The sequence below is a fragment of the Suricata suricatta genome, chromosome 10 (assembly GCF_006229205.1).
Source record: "Suricata suricatta isolate VVHF042 chromosome 10, meerkat_22Aug2017_6uvM2_HiC, whole genome shotgun sequence".
Classification (NCBI taxonomy): Eukaryota; Metazoa; Chordata; class Mammalia; order Carnivora; family Herpestidae; genus Suricata; species Suricata suricatta.
This window is the reverse complement of record NC_043709.1, coordinates 61884302-61893120: the sequence shown is the minus strand read 5'-3', so window position 1 is coordinate 61893120 and position 8819 is coordinate 61884302. Positions and strand designations below refer to the sequence as shown.

General features: G+C 47.1%; 1 protein-coding gene across 1 annotated transcript in view; it reads left to right on the top strand.

Annotated features, from left to right (window-relative positions):
- Positions 1-6: 6 nt before the first annotated feature.
- Positions 7-8819, top strand: part of ACVR1B (activin A receptor type 1B) — a 33328-nt gene continuing 24515 nt past the window's right edge. The window contains exon 1 of the mRNA XM_029953591.1: positions 7-71. The gene's annotated coding sequence lies outside the window, so the exon portion shown is untranslated. The remainder of the gene's footprint in view (positions 72-8819) is intronic.

The window sequence follows — 8819 nt, the reverse complement described above, 5'->3', positions numbered from 1 at the left end:
CTCCTCCTTTTTCCCCCTTGTCGTCCTCCTGCTCGCCGGCAGCGGCGGGTCCGGGCCCCGGGGGATCCAGGGTGAGTCCCGGGCCGGGGGGCGGGGGCCGGGATGAAGAAGGCCGGGCGAGGGCGAGGCCTCGCGCCGCGGCCCCTGGCTACAGCGCGCCCCCTCCCCACGCGCACAATATGGCCGGGTGGGGGGCGCGGAGGAATCGGGGTGACCCTCGGCCGGCGTCCCCAGACCCCCGAGGCGCGGCTGCCCTGCCAGGACCGAGCTCACGCGGGGCCCCTGGGGACCCGAGCCCTCTTCCAGGCGGAACTGGATTCGGGGAGCTCTCGGGGTCGCGCTCCCAGCACCCCCTTGTTCCATAGAGGGGAGTGCGGGATCCCTTCCTTAAGATTTGGAGATCCGTGCTTCTGTCTCTCAGCATGTCCAGGGGCGGGGGTCTTCATTTTCTCCCTCCAGGTGCTCTTGGGGGGCATCTTTTCTCCCGCCAAGATTGAGGGGCTCGGGCGATGGGGTTTGCTTCCCCGAGGTACCCTGATGGTGCGAGCCCTTGCGCACCGCAGATGACAGGGGAAGGGGTCTCTAACCGTTCCTTCAGGACCTGCACTTTGGGTGTCTCTTCCCCTCCCTCTCCTTCCTCCCTAATGTTCTGGGAAAGGGAGTCACATTTCCCCTACGCGCGGCCCCTTTGAGTTCAGTGGGGCAAAACCCCCCACATACACATGCCCCGCGGAAGCTGTTTGGAGGAAGCGAGACCAACAGGCCCCTAAACGTTTTTTGTAGCTTGGCTTTGGAATCTCTCTAACCCTAGGAAACCTAGTTCCCGAACGGTTAATCTGCATCTAGGTGTATTTGCTTTCCACCTCGCCTCCCCCACCCCACCCCAGGGGGCCCATTCAGTTAATCACTTTGTGGATGCCTTTCAGGTGAAATCCTAGACCCTACCTCCAACCCCCAGCATTATTTAAAGATCCCACCACTGGACCGACTCTGGCCCTTGGTCAGTACTTACCTTCCCACACAACCCCTTCTCCCAGCCCTGCCCCCTACGCACTCCCCCACCCACACACACCCCTTACCTCCCAACCCCCACTGCCTTCTGCTCCTTGATACCACCCCCACCCTTCCCAGTCTAGAGGTGGGTACCTTTTCTCTGGGACACTCGTCTGGGTGTGTTGTTTATGAGGCTTTGGGGGCTGAGAAGAGCAGATGAAACCCTAAAATATTTAATTTAAGAGACTCATCTTAAATGTGTTTTGGCATCGGGGTAGCAGTTGAAGGTTATATTTGGCAGTTATATCGAAGTGACTATTGACCCACAGATGGATCTGGGAGAGACAATCAGGATTGTGTTTGCTCCCGATGTACAAAGCCTGTGCTTTGACTTCTCAGCAGCCCCTCACCTTCCAGCTATGGGAGATCAAGTGTGTGTACTGGGGCTCTCCTCTCTACTAAAAATAATGATTCTCAGGTGGGTTCAGGCATCTCTAATAAACCAGACGAACAAGAAAAGACATCATCCTACTTTGGAGTCTCAAAAACAAGTTCATTATCTCCAGCTTTGATATTTGTTCCCAGTGGCGTAGCCTGTGCAGTGAGGTCTTTGTTCACTGGCTAATGCTTCTGTTAAGCACCTCGTGTGTGTACCCGGGCCTCGCTGCTCTGTGCATGGGTAACACGCCGTGGGATCTGATAAACACAGTGAAGGTGCGTGAACACAGGCCGGCGGTTGTGGTAAGATCATGGTTTTCGTGAACAGCGTTTGCCGGGCTCGTCATTATGGGCCATGTTTTGGGACTGTGTAGCATAATGTTACTTCTCTAGTAGGATAGTATATAAGGAGACCCAGCCTTCAGGTTTGTCATTTCCTATGTGTCTGAGTAAATCTTTTCAATGCTTTCCATAGATTTTTTTTATCCCATCCCTAATCTATTTTAAGACTTTTAACAGCCATTTCCCTGTTGATTCGGTGTCGTGTCTGTGAGGTTTTTCTTGTGGGGAGCCCAGTTAAGAATGTTTCATTGGTAACCGGTCACTGGTTCTGAATAGGGCAGAGTTCATTTTTTGTAACCTTCCTAAAATGGATGTTTGTCGGGGTGAGGATGGGTGGGCATAATAGGGAGTTCGTTTCTTTTTTTGGTAAATTGGAAATTAGGTTGTGTGTCCAGCAAACATTCTCAAAGGCCTTTAAACTTCTTGGCCAGACACTACAGTTTTTTCCGGGACACGTCTAGTTGCCAATAGTGCATGCTGCAGAGACCACTGTTGCAAAAGGCTTAAAGTCAAACGTCAGTTCTGGGAAAATAGAGGCTGTGGGATAACAAGAAGTTGATGGCTCTCCTCCCCTGCACTTCCTCTGTGTGCTCCCCTAGGTGGGCTGGAGAAGTGCTAGAGCCAGGCAGTCTTGATGCTTGGTACTTGGACACGACATGAGGCTAGCAAGGGATTTCTGTTAGTGGGTGAACTGCGACTTCGTAAAAGGCCAGGGACGAGGGGAATGAGCTCCAGGTTACAAACAGCATCCACTTGATAGGTGTAGCAGGTTTTAAGGCCTCGTTTTGGAATTTTCACATCAGTATTAAAAAATGTGAAAGTGCATGTGTTTGTGGTGGGAGAAAATGACATTCATCCCTTAAGACAGAAGCAACAGGGGAGACATTTGAGATTCTGTTAGGAATCTTCTGAATATCTGTGAGCAGACTTCATCTAATCTCAGGCCAAGGCTTAGAATTTGGTTGAGTGGATGTGGATTTGAAGCACAGTGAGAGCCAACTCTTATAGAGAAAAAGAGAGTCTCTGGTTAATTTTGTTAAAAGAACTCCTGGAACAGATGTGATTAAAACACAGGAAAATGGCTACTCTGGTTAAAGGTTGGAGCCAGATGGAGGGAGGAGGCCAGGTTGTGGCCCTAGAACTTTGCTTCCTTCTTACAGGTTGTCCTTGAACGAGTCACTTGCTTAACCCCTCTGTGACTGCCTCAGTGTTCCCTCTGTAAAGTAAGGAAATAGTCTGTGTAGTTCTTACGGAGACATTCGTGAGACTAACTTACTGATAGCCAGTTGGCTGGGAGGTATTTTTAGACACAGTTTCTGACTTCAGTGAAGGGGAAATGTTGGGTTACTTTTTATCTTATGGGGCAGAATAACATACTCTTGGGATGGTAGGAGCACCAGACGCCACAGCATGGTTAATTTCTTCTGATTCGTGCAATTTGTGTGTGTGTGTGTGTGTGTGTGTGTGTGTGTGTTTAAGGTTTCCTCAAGTTGATTTCTGTCTTCTGACAGGATCTTACGTCGTATACCGGGCAGTGTACCTGTGCTAATCAAAGACAGTCTGGAGGGAGTGACCTGCTTTAGGTTTTATTGGTTTGGCAACGTTTTAATTCTTACGCAACTCTGGGTATGTTTATGGCACTATGTAAATGTTACATAAGAACATGGAGGCTGAGAGGTGGCTGGAATGGTGCCTGTGAACACAGGAAGGTTAGACTGAGGACTTCATCCGAAAGGACCTTGGGAATCTGCAATCAGTACAGGAAGAAGCTGCACTTCGTTTTCCTCTAAAACCCTTTTTAGATGATTGTGTCTTTCAGGTGGACTGCTGTGTTATAAATAGGTTTATTCTCCACCGGTGAGCTAATTGTAACCTTGCTACCAAAATATGAATCAGTAAACGAGGAGACGTGCTGCTGCTTTCGGCATGTCCTGTTGAAGCTGCTCATTGCATTTTGGAACACGAGTTGAATCGCGTTGCAGTCTGTTCTCATAATAACTCAGGAGTGCGGGGTGTTGAGGTGGAATGGAATTCTCAGTTCATGGTGCTTCAGATCTTCTTTCTTGTTGAAGGTTAAATTAGAATACTGAAGGGGCTCTTTTGTTTTAATTTTGAAATCTTTATTGTTTACTGTTCAATTTTTGCTCAGAGCACCAGTGAACATTACTTCTGGAATCCTGCCTCTTTGTCTTGAATTCTTGTGTTACTTGTCTGTTACAGGAGGAGTTGATGTGAGAGGGTCTTCTCTCGTTTTCTTTTCTGTAGTTATAAAAAAGCAAATCCTGGAGTCCCCTTTCTTTTCCATCTTCTGATGCTGGCAAGTGCTGCTGGCGCTTGGTCGCCCCTCAGTTCCGCCTGGCCTGGGAATGACTTTGACGGCATGTGCTCTTCAGACCCGCAGTCTGATCCGCACCTCTCCTGCTCTGTAGGCACTGCCTCATGGCCACATCCAAATACCTGCCTGCCTACCTGATCCAGGGTTTTGCTCTCCTCCGTTTTTCTTGCGCACTTGGTTTGCCCTGAGCCTGGGCTTCTAGAAGCACTGTCCCTGCTCCCGCCTCTCCTGTCTGCCAGCTTTTCTGTCAAGGATAAATGTAACCCCAAGCAAAAATGCTATTTCAGAGTGTATCTCTTTCCCCTTACTCAGTGGAGCTGCCAGCATTTGGTGGAGCTGTGAAGTTTCCATCCCAGACAGTCTTACCTGCCCTCTGGGTTTTGGAGACGGGGCCTCCCTGGGCAGTCTGGTGTTCTTTTCAGTTTTCTTCTCTCTCCACTTCATCCTGAGCCTGCGATTGTCTTGCTAGATATTTTGAATTTAACATAATGAAAGTAACTGCTCTCCCCTGAAATTTACACAACTACATATGGGAAATTTTGTTACCCATCAGGTTGGGTATGTGCGTGGAATGGTTCTTGGCTTGCGAAATGATCCCCGAGAGAACGAGATAGATAAAAACCTCCAAGTCCCCGACTGTCATGGAACTTAGGGTAGCATTGGCTAAGGCTGAAAATAAACAAGTAAACACGGTTCTCAGTCATGAGTGCTCTGGAGAAAATAAACCCGAATGATGTGCGAAAGTGTTCTTTGACCTACCATTTCACATCTCTCTCAACTTCATTGTTCCCTCTGTAAAAGGAGTCTTATGTAGCCCAGTGTCATCATTCATGGTACTTGTGATCTGTAAAGCCAACCAGAACACTGGATTAGCAAATACGGGACCACTGCTCCTAGGGGAAAGAATGGGTTAGGTTCCTGTGAGCCACCGGTCTCCACGTTTTCATCAGCCAGCCAGTGCATGGCCTTGGTATGTGTGTGTTTCTGTTTAAAGACACCTTATTCAACATATATTGTAGGTTCGTTAACCTTGAACTTGAGGCCAAGAGTACTATAATACAAGCCTGAGCAGTGCTTCTCTCATAGACATATTTTCTCTGTAAGGTGCATCACTGTCGTGTTGAACTTAGGAACACTGGACAGTGTCTTAGCACTACCCTGGGGGGCCATTTTTAACAATGAAATCACCAACAGAAAAAAATGCAGGGGGCTGAAAAGTGTGCCCCAGCATGTACAATGACAAGGACACAGTTTTACAGTCGGAAAGCTGGAACAAGAAGGCAGAGCATCATCACCGTGTTCGCCAGCAGCCGGGAACATGTGTGTCGGATGACTCACATTTTTTGCCACTCTGCACATGTGTGTGAATGACCGTGAAAGCACCGAGGATATTGATTGTGAGGTTACAAATAGATTTTAATGAATATGGAACCTATGGAAAATGAGGATGACCTGTATTTTGTTAAAGCCATACAGATAATTGTGGCAGAGATAAAATTATATCATGTGGGGTTCCAAGAATTCCTAAATGGTTTCACTGAACCAGAATTTGAATATAGACAGAAGTCCCATTTCCAGCCTGTAAATAAGCTAAATAAATATAGAGTACTACTCTAGTGATCTGAAGATTCCTTTAACACATGTTTATTGAGCACCTACCATATGCCAGGTACTATCATAAGTGCTAGAGAAACAACAGTAGATGAAGGAAATAAAAATGCCTTCCTTCATGAAGCTTACCTTCTGGCAAGTGATGTAGACAATAAATAATATACTGTATAAGGTGATTCTGCCTACCACGCTCCAACCTCCATCACCACCCCCCCCCAAGATTTCCTGCCTTTGGAATATACCACTTTCCAGTTATTAAACACAAATCTAGGTACTGCCTTGAAGGGATTTTGTAGATGTAATTAAGGTCCCAAATCAGGTGAACTTCAGCTAGGGGAGACCATCGTGGTAGACCTGACCTAACCATGCCACCTAGCTCTTTGAAAGCACCTTTCTCAGCGGATTACGAAATGGAAGTCGGAAGTGCCCTGGCTGGTTTGGAAGAAAGTAAACATCCATGTGTGAACTGCCCGTGGGGGCCGCGTGGCCAAGAACTGCAGGCCAACTCCCAGAACTGAAGAGTGGTCCCTGGCTGTCAGCGAGGGGGAAATGGGGACTTCAGGCTTCCATCCACAGGGCAGTGGAGTTTGCCAGCAACCAGTGAGCTTGAAAGAGGCCCCAGCCCTGGATGAGAGGGTAGCCCAGCCAACAACTGTCATGCTGTGCCTGGACTTCTGACCTACAGAATGTGTGAGATAGCAGATACGCGCTGTTTTTAAAAACGTATGCATGTGGTGGCTATCCAAGGAGGCTATCCAAGGAGGAGAAGGAAAGCAGGCAGGGAACTGGCTAGCCAGGACTCCAGGGGACTTGAGACCTGGTGCCCAGCCACGCTGCTGATGGACCTTGCGTGTGAAAAACGCTTTGACCGCCTGTGGCTTTCGTCTACTGCCAGTTACCTTTCCCTAGATGTTTGTGAGTGAGTGGAGCAGAGAGCAGATTCTGGGGGCTTTGGAGATAAGTTTCTAAGGTGGTCGCAGTATTTGAGTTGAGGAATCTGAACTGAAGCAGATCTTTTTTATTAAGTAGTCGTGGTGAACTTGCCTTTCCCAGATCTTCATGTGTTGTCTTGGTGTACGTTTGTGTATCACACTGTATATTTGTGCCCGCTGAAATTGAATTGTAATCAGTGTTTATTTCTAATATCTAGGACAGAGCTGGATGGTGAGAGGGGTACTGAAGAAAGAGTCTGTCCTTGCCCTTTAGAAGTTCGCACATAAATTGACTTTTCTTCTTCTCTTTGGAACAACCACAAAACCAGGAAGAGCCTTGTCCTGCGCTGGGATGACAGTAGCATTAAAGGCATCTGGTTTACTGAACATTTACTGTATACTCAGCTGTTATGCTAAGGACTTGTCCCGTTATGCTGTACAGCTGCTCTCTGAGCGCTCTTATCCCTGTTCTGCAGATGAAGGGAGTGGGGCACGGGGAGGTCAGTGGTGGGCTCCATGTCCTGTACTCCACCATGATTCCACGAGGACTGTGAAAGTAATTTGCTGACCAGTCTCTGCCTCCGGTCTCCCACTTGTCCGCCATGCTCTTGCTAGGTTTAACTTTGGAGAGCATGCCCCCTGGATCTCATGGTTCTCCTTTCACATGGCCTACGGGGTAACCCCCAGACCCCTTAGCCCGGGATCACGGTGCATCTCATCTGGCCTGGTCTCCCTTACCACCCTTGTCTCTGGCTGGAACCTTGCATCTGTCTGTCTGCTGTGGACCTAACATGCCTTGTGCTTTTCTTGGCCTTGGCCTTCTCTTAGCCAAATCGATCCATCCTCCGGTGTATATGGGATCTTTGTCCCCTGGTTGATGAGTCCATCCTCTCTTCTTTTCTCTGTTGTTTGCTCCTTCCACTCTCCCAGACTCTGCCCCCTAAAAATTGATGCTAGGAACTGGCTTATTCTTTATGTGGCCTTATCCTGTTACAGAGCCTTGCACATTTTAAGTACTTAATAAGTTTTTTTAATTGAATTCATTCGGTTCTTTTCCATCCTCTCAGAAATAACCCAGGTAAAAAAAATCCCAGTTCTCTCCTGCTGTACTTCTAGCATCTCCTGTATAGTCAGTGTTTATCCTGGTCACTTAAAAATGCTACAACCATTTGTGAGTTACCTAGAACATGGTAAGTGCCCTTCCTACCTCAACTCTTTCATCTTTGTTTTATTCTACCACCTACTCATTTTATTTCAGCCAAGTGCACTTGATCTCAGCCTCATTAGTTTTATTCTCAGCCCCGTTGCCTGAAACCATTCCTATCTCTCTTCTCGTTCAAACCTGTGACGTACATTGTCTCCTCTCCACTCATCCATAGTGTGGTAAGTAGGTCAGGAAGCAAATACAAAATACCACCCATAAATATCCTCCCCTGCCCTAATGAGCCACAGATACATCTGTTTCAGTACAACAAAGAAAGAAAACAGAATCATGTTATATATTCATTATAAGCTGTAAGTAAAGGAGAAGTACCTAGTTAGTCTGAACAGGACGGCTGAGTCCATACACTTTGCTCATAGGAACACCAGGCATGCGCTGTAGTAATGATGCCACTCCTTCCAGTTTTACCTTGACATTCTCCTGGGCAGCAGGTGGGCCCTTGTAGATATTCAGGTATTTACAGTCAGCCGTAAATTAAGTTGCAGTGACAGGTCTCCTTAGCATAAACATCAAACGTCTCTTTTGAGTGAGAACAAAGCTTTCATTCTCTAGACCTGAGGCTTAGGGGTGAACTTGTTTAAACAGCTCTCTAGGGTTGGGTTTGTCTCCAAGTAGAATGTCAGAAAGGCAGTTGGTAGAATAGATACAGTGTAGAGCTGGCTTTCAAACACCTTTCTCTTATGCAAACCCCATTCCGAGACCTTTTCCCAGATTGGAATTAAATACCAAACTTATCAAGTGTCTTATTGTTAAATCTCTGGGTTTTTTCCCTCCTCCTACAAATAGCTTCCTTTATTAAGTCAGTTATATTTTTTTCATAAGTGCTTTTTACCAGTACAGTTTTTTTTAGGTACTGCCCAATTACACATGTAAAATTTGACTTTATTTTGGCCCTCAGATACTTGAGAGTTTTTGTTTTGTTTTGTTTTAATGTGTTTTTTAAATC